Source organism: Giraffa tippelskirchi, chromosome 11, assembly GCF_054371585.1.
Source record: "Giraffa tippelskirchi isolate mGirTip1 chromosome 11, T2T-mGirTip1v1.2.pri, whole genome shotgun sequence".
NCBI lineage: Eukaryota > Metazoa > Chordata > Mammalia > Artiodactyla > Giraffidae > Giraffa > Giraffa tippelskirchi.
In genome coordinates, this window is record NC_137285.1 from 121,292,613 (window position 1) to 121,308,345 (window position 15,733).

General features: G+C 40.4%; 2 pseudogenes across 2 annotated transcripts; both read left to right on the forward strand.

Annotated features, from left to right (window-relative positions):
- The first annotated feature begins 683 nt into the window (after positions 1-683).
- LOC145525707 (hemoglobin subunit epsilon-4-like) lies at positions 684-4,092 on the forward strand (annotated as a pseudogene). The gene is made up of 3 exons (XR_014068368.1): positions 684-2,775; positions 2,901-3,124; positions 3,965-4,092. The product of XR_014068368.1 is annotated as a hemoglobin subunit epsilon-4-like (transcript).
- A 3,058-nt stretch (positions 4,093-7,150) lies between these two features.
- Positions 7,151-10,910, forward strand: LOC145525708 (hemoglobin subunit beta-like; annotated as a pseudogene). Its single transcript, XR_014068371.1, has 3 exons — positions 7,151-9,846; positions 9,976-10,186; positions 10,780-10,910. The product of XR_014068371.1 is annotated as a hemoglobin subunit beta-like (transcript).
- Positions 10,911-15,733: the final 4,823 nt, after the last annotated feature.

Here is a 15,733-nt window from a genome sequence, read left to right on the forward strand (position 1 = left end):
GAAATAGTAGCAGTAGCAGTAATGCTCTGTTAAGAGTTCTGTAATTGTCCTCAGGTCTGCTTTTCTCATGTGTTTTTAAATATGTGAAAACCTTAGGGATTCTATGTTGAACTGTATTTGTGGGGGGAGGGGTAGGAGGGGCTCACCATTCAGTTTTTGCATGAAGTAGAAATTTCTGCAGGAAAATTAATAACAGAGCACCAAAGGGATGTGGTTAGGACATACACTTGGGAGAAATACACTTGGGAGTTTTTCCAGTTAAAGATATACGAGCATTCAGGTGGGAGGGGAAGGGTTTCAGGGGACAAGCATGCCTCAGGATCAGACGATTAAGTAGGTCTGAAAGAAGACTTAAGTGAAGACAAAGGTTCTGAATGGAGGTAGAGTACCAAAGTGGAGATTCTTTACAGGAAAATGAGCCCAGGTCTTAATATGGCAACGTCCAGGTAAGGAAATCATTCCATTGTAAGAACACATTTTCTAAAAGCAGCTAGGTTGTCCCAGCCCTTGTGAAGAGATATTCGGGGTGGGAAGTGTTGGAGGTCAGAGCAGGGGATACTTCTTTTCAAAGTCAACTTTAAAGAACTGCACATGGGCTTTACTAAAGAACTGTCTGGTTAAAGTGAAGAGAGCTGCCTAGGAAGGCTTCCACCCCCCCACCCACCCCCCCAGGACTCTTTTTTTTTTTTTCTTTTAAATATTTATTTTTCTTTATTTATTTGGCTGTGTCAGGCCTTAGCTGTGGCAGGCAGGATCTTCGACTTTGCAGCATGCAGGGACTTTAAATGTGGCATGTAGCATCTAGTTCCCTGACCAGGGTTGGAACCTGGGGCTCTTGCATTGGTTGTTGGGAATCTTAGCCACTAGACCACCAGGGAGGGAATGTTAAATTGATTGTTGCCATGAGGAGACACACGTGAGCAGGCTAGCTATAGCGTTTCAAGGAAGAGAGACTGTTGTAAACTGCTCAGAGAGAGGGACTGTCTAAAAAGTGTGAGAGAAAATCAGGAGTTAGAGGTAACTTCCAGAATCATTGCCTGTTTTGCTGAAAAGATGGGCAATTATTCCCCAACATTCAGAGCTGCAGAAGTCCCTGAGTCTGGGGCCTTGCAGGGGGCACATATTCTGCTGAAGATGGGCATCAGGGCCAAGATAGAAAGTATCCAGAGAGAAAGTATCCAAGATAGAAAGTATCCACCCCTGCAGGCCAGACCCACAGCTGAGTGTGAGTGGGATTCCTGGCTATGGTCATAGTTTCCTCTTCTTTTTTTTTTATTTCTCTGACCTCTTTTCTTGAAGCAAATCCTTTTGACATTAATCTAAACTATTTTCTTTGTATCTCTGTACCAAAGTGCTCACATAAATCAGTGCTCACAGATTATCCACTCTGTCACGGTAAACCAGCTTCCAGAAACAGAAATTTTTATCCACATTTTACATTTAAGTCTTTTCCAGGCTGAATTGATAAAAATGTCTCCAAATCAAATAGACAGAAAGGATTTATTTCTAATAGTAGAAATTTAGCTATTAATAAAATACATTGGATTAAACTCTAAATTTTAGAGTCCCTCTGTAAATACACATGAAAATTATTTTTTATTGTATGTACATATATTTGTAAGAGTGATCTCAGGGAGAAACAAACCAGCTTTCTGGAGGTCAAAACGTGGGAGCAACAAATTCTGAAATAAAATGAATCATTCCCTCTCCCACTAGAAATGTGCCTTTTCCAGTCTTGTAAATGCTTATTTGGATTCATGAGAACAAAGTACCTTAGATCACAGTGGCAGTGGTGTGTGGAGTACTGTCAGTGAAGGTTGCCTCTGACTAATTAGATGTGAAGAAAAGTCACACTCGACCAGGAGCGTGGAGCCAGCACATGAGACAACTCAGTTCATCCAGAGCCATTGGCAAGGAGAATTCTAATACTCTCTTCATTAAACACAGAGGCACCTATTCCCCAACATTCAATAGTGTATTCTCTGATAGGAATGCATAGATACATGTACTGGCCAGAGACACTTTCATATAACCAGAGTGAAAATAATTATTCAGACAAATACACATACTACTGATAGAACTCAGTAACAAAAGGGTGATGTTCAATTCTTCTCTAAATTACCGAGTTCTTATTTATCTTTTTTCTAAATTGATGATGGATTGGGATCATTTTTTCTTGGTTACGAGAACTATAAAAGTTATGAGCCCCATATAAGCTTTAGAAGCATTGATAACCCAAGAAGAGCTGTGGCTTCTTCTATTAATATACCCTGGCCGAACAGCAGAACAATGTCTTGTAAACACCTAACACAACGCTCAACAGAGTTCTAAATGTTGCTCTTCCTAACTCTAGCTATGCTTCATGGTCAGCCTACTGGTCACTTCAGGAAGGGTGGTGGGGAGCTTGAGATATGAATTGCACAGTAGAGGGTAGAGGGGACAACAGCAGAGTATCCCTGATAGAGTCACCAACACCATCAGAGACACAAATGTCCATCTTGCTGTCTCTCCCTTGCCCAAGTCCCACCCTTGGCGGTGGCCATCTACCTTTGACCAATAGTCTCATTTTATTGGGGGAAGAAATGGCCTTGGGACAGGGGATGAGGAATAAAAGGCCACGCAGTGAAGAAGCAGCACAGACTTGCTTCTGGCCCATTAGGATCACCAGGAAGCTTCCAGACACCATGGTGCATTTTACTACCAAGGAGAAGGCTGCTGTTGCTAGTCTGTGGGCCAAAATGAATGTGGAGGTGGTCGGTGGTGAGAGCTTGGCAAGGTAAGCACTGGACACAGGTAGGACAGGGTGTAGAAAGGCAGAAAATGTTCCAGAAAAGAGGGACTGGTTAGGTTTCTTACAAACTCTGATTTCTCATCTGTTCTGTGACTATGATCATCCCATGGGCTCCTGATTGTTTACCCATGGACCCAGAAGTTCTTTGACAATTTTGGTAACTTACACTCTGAGTCTGCAATAATGGACAACCCCAGGGTCAAGGCCCACGGCAGGAAGGAGCTGAACTCCTTTGGAAATGCCATTAAGCACATGGGTGACCTCAAGGGCACCTTTGCAGATCTAAGTGAGCTGCACTGTGACAAGTTGCACGTGGGTCCTGAGAACTTCAGGGTGAATTCTGGGCATGCCTGTGCTTTGTTCTTTCATCCAGGTTTCTGTGCTGTGTTTATAATAGAGAACACTGACTTAAGTCTTATGTTATAGAAGTATTTTTTGGAGGTAGTATTTCAGAGAAAGGCTTGATCTTGATAAGTTATTCCAGAGGTCAAAGGTAAGGCCAAGTAATTACTCTATGACTAGTGGAGGTCACTGGTCATCTGATAATTCTGAAAAAAGAAAAAATGTTGTGAAGAACACTAATCAAACTTGAGCTATATGTTTTGGCCTGGAGAATACAAATTGAGCCAAGCAGAAGAATATCTTGTCTTTGATAACTGAAATTTTCTGTGAAAATTGATGAACACATTTCTTCAGGGTTTTTGAGTTTTGAACCAGGACCAAACAGGGCAAAATAAGAGCAACTTTTCAGGGTTTGTGCCTCCTCTTCTCATCTCCAGCAATGATGAAGTCTTTCATACAAGTTGCTGGGTTCTTTGTCAAATGGGTGTACAAACAATCTGAAAGTATGTAGTATCTGAAGACAAAATATGCATATCAAGTCCCCTTTCAGCACTATAATCTTACTTTTTAAAAAAGGAGTGAAGCAATTCATAGCAACGCTCTGGGATTGGAAGTTGACAGAGAAAATGGGAGAAGGGTATAACACAATGGGTGTTCATGCTGGGAGTCCCTGAAGGCAATGCCAAGTCTATAATGATGCATTTTTGTGGGAACATGGCCATGAAAGCTGCTCAACCTCTTATGAAGAAGGAAATGGATGTTGTATCTATTTGCTGAAAGGGAAGCCTGAGACCTTCTATTCATTGTGTACTATCTTCTTTTTATTCCCAGCTCCTAGGCAACATGATATTGATTTTCTTGGCAACCCACTTAGCAAGGAATTTACCCCACAGATGCAGGCTGCCTGGCAGAAGCGGACAAATGCTGTGGCTAATGCTCTGGCCCACAAGTACCACTAGTTGCCTGGCCAACCATGCTGTTGCCTGTCTGAGGGCTCAGTGTCTGAGCAGTTCATCTCCTGAATAAAGAGGGAGAGAGCTCTGACTCTAGACATAACTCCAATATAATTCAAATGAAATAAAAGTCAGGGCCTATAATGAATGTCTTTGTATTTTCTCTTTGTTTTTATCTTTTATAAGTTGATTCAGCAAAAAAAAAGCATTCCTTTTGAAACTGGGAATATTGGAGATTGAGAGTTTGGGAAGGTTATAGAAGGAACCCTAATAAGATTCTGTAAGAGTGATTTCAGTGGGTAGTTAATCCTAGGAGGGGAAAGTAAACTCCTGAGATGGAGAAGGTCTTTAGAAAAAGGAAAGAAATGGAGTTACTCTTGAGAGACGCAAAATGATTGTTAATAGCTGTTAGGACACAAAGTAAGGGACCTGTATAAATGCTGGATAGAGCTCTTTCTGGACTACTTTTATTTAATATGAGTCATATTTTTAGTAGCTATAAGTGCAATGAAGATGGTATTTTTAGACACCCAGTCAAAGGCTCTGCTCTCAACTTTTTCCTTGTGTCTTCAATGGTGTGTGCTTAGTGGCTTCAGTCATGTCTGACTCTGCCACTCCATGGACTGTAACCTGCTTGGTTACAGTAACCTGTCCATGGGATTCTCCAGGCAAGGATACTGGAGTGGGTTGCCATGCCATGGTACTAATGCTGTATTACTTTGGAGCTCTGCGACTTGGAACACATTTTTAATTCTATCAAGACTTTGGTAGAGATAAAGGCCATTTATGAGGAAAAACGACAAATTCAAGATCCATCCTGTCAGGTCCAATTCAAGGAAGATAAATTGGCTCTTTAAAAGTAGTGGGGTAGTATAAAATTATAGAATCTTCTAGAGAGTCCAGAGGAGAAGGAAATGGCAACCCACTCCAGTACTCTTGCCCGGAGAAAGTCCATGAACAGAGGAGCCTGGCGGTTTGCAGTCCATGGGGTTGCAAAGAGTCAGAAAAACCACAGCTTTGACTAGATGGACTTTTGTTGGCAAAGTATTATTTATGCTTTTTAATACGCTGTCTAGGTTGTTCATACCTTTTCTTCCAAAGAGTAAGCGTCTTTTAATTTCACGGCTTCAGTCACCATCTGCAGTGATTTTGGAGCCCGAAAAAATAAAGTCTCTCATTGTTTCCACTGTCTCTCCTTCTATTTGCCATGAAGTGATGGGACCAGATACCATGATCTTAGTTTTCTGAATGTTGAGCTTTAAGCCAACTTTTCAGTCTCCTTTTTAACTTTCATCAAGAAGATCTTTAGTTCTTCTTGACATTCTGCCATAAGTGTGGTGTCATTTGCATATCTGAGGTTATTGATATTTCTCCTGGCAATCTTGACTCCAGCTTGTGCTTCATCCAGTCCAGCATTTCTCATGGTGTACTCTGCATATAAGTTAAATAAGCAGGGTGACAATATACAGCCTTGATGTACTCCTTTCCTGATTTGGAACCAGTCTGTTGTTCCATGTTCAGTTCTCACTGTTGATTCTTGACCTGCATACAGATTTCTCAGGAGGCAGGTCAGGTGGTCTGGTATTCTCATCTCCTTAAGAATTTTCCACAGTTTGTTGTGATCCACACTGTCAAAGGCTTTGACATAGTCAATAAAGCAGAAATAGATGTTTTTCTTGAATTCTCTCGCTTTTTTGATGATCCAATAGATGTTGGCAAATTGATCTCTGGTTCCTCTGCCTTTTCTAAATTTGGCTTGAACATCTGGAAGTTCTTGGTTCACATACTGTTGAAGCCTGGCTTGGAGAGTTTTGAGCATTACTTTATTAGCATGTGAGATGAGTGCAATTGTGTGGTCATTTTAACATTCTTTGGCATTGGAATGAAAACTGACCTTTTCCAGTCCTGTGGCCACTGCTGAGTGTTCTAAATTTGCTGGCATATTGAGTGCAGCACTTTCACAGCATCATCTTTGAGGATTTGAAAGAGCTCAACTGGAATTCCATCACCTCCACTAGCTTTGTTTGTAGTGATGCTTCCTAAGGACCACTTGACTTCGCATTCCAGGACGTCTGGCTCTAGGTGAGGGGTCACACCATGGTGGTTATCTGGGTCATGAAGATCTTTTATGTCTAGTTCTTCTGTGTATTCTTACCACCTCTTCTTAATATCTTCTGCTTCTGTTAGGTCCATATCATTTCTGTCCTTTATTGTGCCCATCATTGCATGAAATGTTCCCTTGGTATCTCTAATTTTCTTGAAGAGATCTCTAGTCTTTCCCAATCTGTTGTTTTCCTCTATTTCTTTGCATTGATCTCTAAGGAAGGCTTTCTTATCTCTTCTTGCTATTCTTTGGAACTCTGCATTCAAAGGGGTATATCTTTCCTTTTCTCCTTTGCTTTCACTTCTGTTCTTTTCACAGCTACTTGTAAGGCCTCCTCAGACAATCATTTTGCCTTTTTGCATTTCTTTTTCTTAGGAATGGTCTTGATCACTGCCTTCTGTACAATGTCACGAACCTCTGTCCATAGTTCTTCAGGCACTCTATCAGATCCAATCCCTTGAATCTATTTGTCACTTCCACTGTATAATTGTAAGGGATTTGATTTAGGTCATACCTGAATGGTCTAGTGGTTTTCCTTTCTTCAATTTAAGTCTGAACTTGGCAATAAGGAGTTCATGATCTGAGCCACAGTCAACTCCCAGCATTGTGTTTTCTGACTGTATAGAACTTCTCCATCTTTGACTGAAAGAATATAATCAATCTGATTTCGGTGTTGACCATATGGTGATGTCCATGTGTAGAGTCTTCTCTTATGTTGTTGGAAAAGGGTGTTTGCTATGACCAGTGCATTCTCTTGGCAAAACTCTATTGCCTTTGCCCTGCTTCATTCTGTATTCCAAGGCCAAATTTGCCTGTTACTCAAGGTATTTCTTGACTTCCTACTTTTGCATTCCAGTCTCCTATAATGAAAAGGACATCTTTTTTGGGTATTAGTTCTAGAAAGTCTTGTAGGTCTTCATAGAACCATTCAACTTCAGCTTATTCAGCATTACTGGTGGGGGATAGACTTGGATTACTGTGATATTGAATGGTTTTCCTTGGAAACAAACAGAGATCATTCTGTCATTTTTGAGATTGCATCCAAGTACTGCATTTTGGACTGTTGTTGACTACTTCTAAGGGATTCTTGCCTACCGTGGTAGATACAATGGTCATCTGAGTTAAATTCACCCTTTCCATTTCATTTTAGTTCACTGATTCCTAAAATATCAGTGTTAACTCTTGCCATCTCCTGTTTGACCACTTCCAATTTGCCTTGATTCATGGACCTAACATTCCAGGTTCCTATGCAATATTGCTCTTACAGCATTGGACTTAACCTCCATCACCAGTCACATCCACAACTGGGTGTTGTTTTTGCTTTTTCTTCCTCTCTTCATTCTTTCTGGAGTTATTTCTCCACTCTTCTCCAGTAGCATTTTGGGCACCTACCGACCCGGGGAGTTCATCTTTCAGTGTCATACCTTTTTGCCTTTTCATACTATTCATAGGGTTCTCAAGGCAGAAATACTGAAGTGGTTTGCCATTCCCTTCTCCAGTGGACCACTTTTTGTCAGAACTCTCCACCATGACTTGTCTGTCTTGGATCATGCCTTCTACATGACATGGCTCATAGTTTCATTGAGTTAGGCAAGGGTTTGGTCCATGTGATCAGATTGGTTAGTTTTCTATGATTGTGGTTTTCATTCTATCTGCCCTCTGGTGGAGAAGGACAAGAGGCTTATGGAAGCTTCCTGATGGGAGAGACTGACTGAGGGGGAAACTGGGTCTTATTCTAATGGGCAGGGCCATGCTCAGTAAATCTTTAATCCAATTTTCTGTTGATGGACAGGGAAGTGTTCCCTCCCTGTTGTTTGACCTGAAGCCAAACTATGGTGGAGATAATGAAGATAATGGCGACCTCCTTCAAAATGTCCCCTGCATGCACTACTACAGTCAGTGCCCCCAACCCTGCAGCAGGCCACCACCGACCCACACCTCCGCCGGAGACTCCTGGACACTCACGGGCAAGTCTGGGGCAGTCTCTTGTGGGGTTACTGCTCCTTTCTCCTGGGTCCTGGTGCACACAAGGTTCTGTTTGTTCCCTCCAAGAGTCTTTCCCCAGTCCTGTGTAAGTTCTGGTGGCTCTATGGTGGGGTTAATGGCGACCTCCTCCAAGAGGGCTTATGCCATACCCAGGTCTGCTGCACCCAGAGCCCCTGCCCCTGCAGCATTCTACTTCTCACCCGTATGTCCACAGGAAATGCTCAAACACAGTTCTGTCTCAGTCTCTGTGGGGTCTCTGGGTCCTGGTGCGCACAAGGTATGTTTGAGTCCTCTGAGCATCTCTGGCGGGTATGGGGTTTGATTCTAAATGCAATTTCACCCCACCTACAGTCTTGCTGGGGTTTCTCCTTTGCCCTGGACGTGTGGTATCTCCTCACAGTCGCTCCAGCACCACACAGCCGCAGCTCCAGTGCTGCGCAGCTGCCACACTTTATCACTAGCAAAGTATAAAAACTTTCCTTTATCTACAGCCTTGCAATATTTTGAAATTGTCAATCTCTTTGTTGTGCTCATTTCCCTTCTCCTTCCCGTTCATTCCATTGTTTTCTCTTCTCTTAGATGCTCCTTCCCTTCTTCCATCCTCCCCTTCTTCCTCCTTCTCTTCGTTCCTTCCTTCCTTCCAGCTATACTGGAATATGTTTTTACATCATTGTAGTATTATTTTGAATTGAGGACAGTGAAATTTACTTTGAATCTTCATTCCTGGGTCCAATTCCACTTTTTTCCTGAGGACAAAGCTATAGACATTTCTCCACTTTTTGTTTTCCCAGAAACCCTGTCAGACTTTATCAGGCTAAATAAGATAAATCTTGTTTGTAATTCCTCTGCATTCTCTCTATAGTCATATCATAGCTATATTTTCCTTTATGTTTCATTTAATTTTTCCCATTAAAATCCATGTTCTTTAAGTCTATTTCAGTAGTTGGTAGAAAGACACTATTTATTACTTTTCATTTACTTAGTGGACATTTATTTCAAAGAAAAGGTGGGGGAAAATAGAATTTTGTGACCCAAAGTACTTATACAAGGAGAAAGAAAGCAACTTAAATCTATGACAAAATAGTTATCCATGCCAACCTCTTACAAATATCTCTAGAAACAAAATGTAGCTCCCTGTAGAAACAGCTTGATAAAATTTTTGCTTTCTAGGTCTTACTTTCTGTAGGTAATTCTGCAGTTCATAGGTTTAAACTGTAATTCATAGATTTAAACTATAAGACACATTGTACAATATCATACTAAAATATTGACACATAAATAAGGCTGGGAATAAATTTGTAGAAGCAACTGATGAAGGAAATCAAGTTGGGAGATAAGAACAGGGAGAGCAGAGTTTCTGAGTCTAGACACCCTGGATCAGCCAATCACAGATGAAGGGAACTGAAGAACAAGAGTAAATTTTACTTCCCCCCAATCTAATGAACTTTTTTTATGCCCCGGGTTAATCTGCTTTCAGAAGCAGGGAGGGCAGGAGGCTGGGTGGGGCTCAACGGAAGAGCAGGTCCCTGCTGCTTTCACTTGCTTCTGACACAACTTGCAACTATGCAAATGGACATTATGGTTAAACTGACTTTTAAGGAGAAGCTTTCTTTCTTCTTCTTGTGGAGCAAGATGAGGGTGGATGAAGTTGGTGTTGAAGCCTTAGGCAGGCAGGTATTCAGCTTACAAGGCAGGCTTAAGGAGAGTGAATGGCAACTGAGACTGTGGGGACAGAGTCATCCCCTGAGATTCTAGGAGGTGGTGACTCCCTCTGACCTTGTGCTGTTTTCACCCCTTAGGCTGCTAGCTGTCTACCCCTGAACTCAGAAGCTCTTTGAGTCCTTTGGGGACTTGTCCTCTGCTGATGCTATTATGAGCAACGCTAAGGTGAAGGCCCATGGCAAGAAGATGCTAGACTCCTTCCATGAGGGCATGAAACATCTCAATGACCTCAAGGGTCATTGAGTGAGTTGCACTGTGATAAGTTGCACGTGGATTCTGAGTATTTCAGGATAAGTTTATGGGACCCTCAATGTTCTTCTATTTTTTGGCCAGACTCTTCTCATGGTGAGAGGGATAAATGGCACAACACAGTTTAGAATGGAAAAGAGGTATTCTGATTACAGTACTAGGGACTGACTCTTCAGGATCATTTCGTTTCTTTTAACGTCATTGCTCACAACTATCATTTCCTCTTATTCATTATTGTTCTCCTCTGTTTGTTCTCTGCAATGTCTTCTCTTTTTTTAATTATATTTTTTATTTTGAGTGTGTAATTAAAAAAAAACTTTCCCTATTCACTTTAAAAGTTGTTATCTAATATTTTCCCCTATCTGTTCCTTTCAAAGGATAAAATGTATCACTTCTCGAAATAATCCAAAAGAATAAAAATGATAACAAATTCTGGATTAAGGTAGAAAAAGAGTAAATTTTTAAATATAAAGTCAGGCTGATATGGGTGGCTTTACATCAGTGGTAACATCTACACTTCAACCATCTTTGTGCTTATATCCTAGGGGCACAGCTTGGGATGAGACTGAAATACTCTGAATCTAACCAGGGTACCTGCACTAACCATGCCCTTGCTTCTGTCTTTTCCACATAGCTCCTGGGCTACCTGCTGATGAGTGTGCTGGCTTATTACTTTGGCAAGGTATTCATCCCAGAAATTCAGGCTGCCTTTCAGAAGGTGATGGCTCGCATGGCAAATGCCTTGGCCCACAGATACCACTAAGCTCCCCTAACTGATTTCATTCTCAGAGTCCAAAAACCAAATATGGAAAAATTATGAAGAATTTTGAGCATTTGGCCTCTGCCCAATAAAAAAATTTATTTTCATTGCATTGGTGTATTTAAGTTATTTCACTGTCTCTCACGCTGATGGGAACATGGGAGGGCAAAGCACTGAAGACAAAAAGAAATGAAGGGCTACTTGAGACCTTGAGAAAATATATCAGTATCTTGGACCTCATGTCAGGAATGGCTGTTAACAGTTGATGTTAGTGGAAAACAGACTCTGCTCCTTAGTCTTACTTTCTCTTAAAGAATTCAAGTTGCAGCTTGATTTGAGAGTTAGCTCATTGCTATGTTTTATTTAAATCAATTATGTTATTTAGCCTTTCTTATAAATGTCTTCTCTCTCTTTAATTGTCCAGAACCTCACTTAAATCCATTAAGTTCTTCTGCCTAAGGACACCACTGTTCTAAGATTATGCATTTTACTGTCCCCATTGCTCCTCCTCCCCTGACCTCTTTTTATCTTAGTTTTCTCTGTCATCTTATAAAGATCTACATGAAGGAAAGAAACCAGGGGGAGGTAGCTTTGCTCCCTGTTTGCTTGTATTATAATATTGTGATAAATATAAGACTAACGAAAATGCAAAAAGGGACTTTTGTGGCTTGATAGTCACTGCTGTCTTGCAATCCTTTATGAGTGAAGGTCGCTCAGCCATGCTCGACTCTTTGCGACCCCATGGAATTCTCCAGGCCAGAATACTGGAGTGGGTAGCCTTTCCCTTCTCCAGGGGATCTTCCCGACCCAGGAATCGAACTAGGGTCTCCTGCATTACAGATGGATTCTTTACCAGCTGAGATACCAGGGAAGCCCCTCTGCTTCAGTACACATCATCAAATATTTTCAAAATCAATTATACTGTTTTGCGTTATCACTAGCAAAGTTTGAACATTTTTCTTTATCTATAGGTTTGCAAAATTTTGCAATTGTCAAGCTCTCCTGTTCTTTGTATTCTTTTCCTCTTCCTTCCCTTTCATTCCATTATTTTCCCTTCTCCTAGGCCCTTCTTCCATCCATCCTTCCTTCCTTCCTCCCTTTCTTCTTCCTTTCTTCCTTCCTTCCTTCTTTCCAGCTATGCTGGTGGGTATATATTTGTATATCATTATAGTATTATTTTGAATTGGGAATAATGAAATTTGATTTGAATCTTCATTCTTGGGTCCATTTTCACTTTTTTCCTGAGGACGCAGATGTGGAAATTTCTGCACTTGGTGTTTTCCCAGAAATCCTGTCAGACTTTATCAAGCTGAATAAGATAAATCTTTTTTGCAATTCCTCTGCATTTCCTCTACAATCATATCATAAGTATCAGATATTTTTCTTTATTTCTTATTAAATTATTTCTATTATCATCCATGCTCCATAAACCTAGTTCAGTAGCTGCTAGAAAGACAATATTTATTATTTTTCATTAACTTGATAGAGCTTTATTTCAATGATGGAATGGATGAAAATCGAATTTTGTGGCCCAAAGTATTTATACAAGGAGAAGGAAAGCAAGTTAAATCTAAGACAAAATATTTATCCATTTCAACCTCTTACAAATATTTCCAGAAACAGAGTAAAGCTCCATATAAAGTTAACTTGATAAAATTTTTGCTTTCTAAGTCTGAGTTTTCTTATCTATGAATTTAACTTTTTAAATTCATAGATAAAATGTAATTCATAAGTGTAAACTGTAAGATACATTACACAATATCAGACTAAAATATTTATGAATAAATGAGGCTGGGAATATATTTGTAGAGGCAATGGATGGATGAAGGAAATGAAGCTAAGAGATAAGAACAGGGAGAGTAGAGTTTCTGAGTCTAGACACACGGGATCAGCCAATCACAGATGAAGGACACTGAGGAACAAGAGTGCATCTTACATTCCCCCAAACCAATGAACTTGTGTTATGCCCCGGGCTAATCTACTCTCAGAAGCAGAGAGGGCAGGAGGCTGGGTGACGCTCACAAGGAAGACCAGGGCCCCTGCTGCTTACGCTTGCTTTTGACACAACTTGCAGCTGCATAAACACACATCATGGTACTCTTGAGGAGAAGGCTACTGTCATTGCCTTGTGGAGCAAGATGAGGGTGGCTGAAGTTGGTCCGGATACCCTAGGCAGGCAGGTATTCAGCTTACAAGGCAGGCTGAAGGAGAGTGAGTGTCAGCTGGGCGTGTGGGGACAGAGCCATCCCCTGAGATTCTGGCAGGCACTGACTCCCTCTGACCTTATGCTGTTTTCACCCCCTAGGCTGCTGGTTGTCTACCCCTCAACTCAGAGGTTCTTTGACTACTTTGGGGACTTGTCCTTTGCTGATTTATGGGCAATGCTGAAGTGAAGGCCCATGACAAGAAGGTGCTAGACTCCTTTACTGAAGATCTGAAGCATCTCGACCACCTCAAGGGTGTCTCTGCTTGGCTGAGTGAGCTGCACTATAAGGAGCTCCATGTGGGCCCTGACAATATTAGAGTGAGTCTATGGGACTCTCAATGTTCTCCTTTTTTTGGTAGTCAAGCTCCTATCATGGGGAGAGGGTTAAGCAACAGGACACAGTTCAGAATGGAGAAGAAATATTCTGCTTATATCACTGTGGACTCCTCAGGAACATTAAGTTTCTTTTACCTTCTTTGTTTCCAGCCACCGTTTCCTCTTATTCATTCTTGTTTTTCTCTGTTTGTTCTCTGCAGTATCTTTTTTATACTTAAGCATTTTGAGTGTTTAAGTGTTTGAGTGTTAAGACTTTCTTCTTTTAAGTCACTTAAAAATTTTAAGTGACTCAAGCAACATCCATTGTTTTTATATAATCATTAGTACAAAGTTTAAAGAAAAACATACCCTTGAGCAAGATGAATTGTTTTGTTGTTTAATCATTAGCTCTGGGCTTAAAGAAAGTTAATCTTCAAGATTGCTGTCAAAACAACTCAAAGTTTAAGAAAAAATTTCTTATGTGACTAAGACAATGTAATGTAGAAAAAAATAGTTTGTCCTTTTCTCCTCCTCCAGACCTCTTGAAGGCCCCAGACTTCATATCAATCTACCTAAGAATTAACTCTCTCAACTGGAAGATCCTATTTCCCTACATTCTAATATTTTTTAACAATTCAAATTTTTTAAAGTCATTTTTAAGTCAGAATATTGTTTCTGTTGCTTTTTTATGTTCCGGTTTTTAGGCCACAAGGCATGTCAGATCTTAGCTCCCTGAACAGAAATCGAACTCTCACCTCCTGCATTAGACCAAGCCTTAAACACTAGACTGTCAGGGAAGTCCCAGTATTTCCCCAGATTTTATCTTCTGAACTTGGGGAAATAAAGTCCACCCTCAATGGTATGACTTCTTCCTAAAAAAGAACTTTCAGCTCAATTTCCTGATTCATTTCACTCACTTTTTGTTTTTTTTCTTTCCACTAAGGATATGGGAAAGTCCCTGAGGGTCTACAGATAGAGAGCCTTTGTGTCTAATACAAAGAGAACAAGGGAAATGAGAAAAGCAAGGGGACCACACACAGTCAATAATGGATGACATTCCTGTGTCAAAGCGTAAAAACTGTAAGAAGGTTTAAAATATAGTGAGGATACTAGCGTTACAGGGGCTCATGGGAATCTTCAAATCTAGACAGAAACTTCAGGCTAACACTCTGATCCATATCCATTAATTACTCAAGAAATAATGTGCTGAATCAGAGATAATGATTGCTCAAGAAACTGTTATTAACATTTCTTTTTTTCATACTTCCCTTGCCTGCACATTTTAGGCAACAATGCTATGTTACATCAGGTGTTCCCATTCTAATGTATAATCTCCCTCTCCCACTTGCCCCAAAACACCTCCAAAATTAACCTCAACCTCCCATTTCAGGTAAAGCTCAGTGCTCGCATAACACTTGCTTGAATCTTTTAACCTTGGCACCAGTGAAATTTCCAGTATTGCCTAAGGAAATTCTTCCAAATCCTCCCACTCCAAACTTTTCACATTTCTTCCTGTCTAGCATATTCCCTGTCTAGCACACCCTGTGTGATGTATAAGGGTTTCAGCCTTTTGTACTATCCTACATGATTACCATGTCTTATACAGCAGATCCTCCATAGACAGTAAGTGTATGTTTATTAAGGGAAGTAATCAATGAATGAACAATTATTTCTTGTCCCAAAACTCCTGGGAGTAGAGGACAATCTGAAAAATGTGCAATTGCATAGTGTTTGTTTGGTGTTAGTGCTACAATATACAATGAAGAAGCACACAGGAAAGTAAATCACTGATTAGATATTTGCTTTCTGTTTATAGGTAGTACTTTAAAAAATTTTTAACTCTTTATTTAATATGGAGTATATCCAATTAAAACTGTTGTGATAGTTTCAAGGGTACAGCAAAGTGACTAAACCATTTATATACATGTTTCCATTCTTCCCCAAACTCCCTCACATCCAGGCTGGCACGTATCATTGATCAGACGTTCCTGTGCTATTCAGTAAGACCTTGTTGGTTATCCATTTTAAAGATAGCAGTGTGTACTTGCCCATCCCCAAACTCACTAACTAACTATCTCTTGTGAAATTATTTTTGTCATATGTAAAATTGGAAGGACTTCTAGAACCTTCTAACTTGCATGCATTTCTTTAAATCTGTATCATACTCCTGTTGATTAAATTTAGATTGACTATCTGAAACAGAACATGTTGCTTCCTTCTATAAAATGTATATTCAGAATGATTTTATCTTACTACCAGATTATAGACAATGCATTAAAGTTTACTGTTCTGCCACTGTATTTTG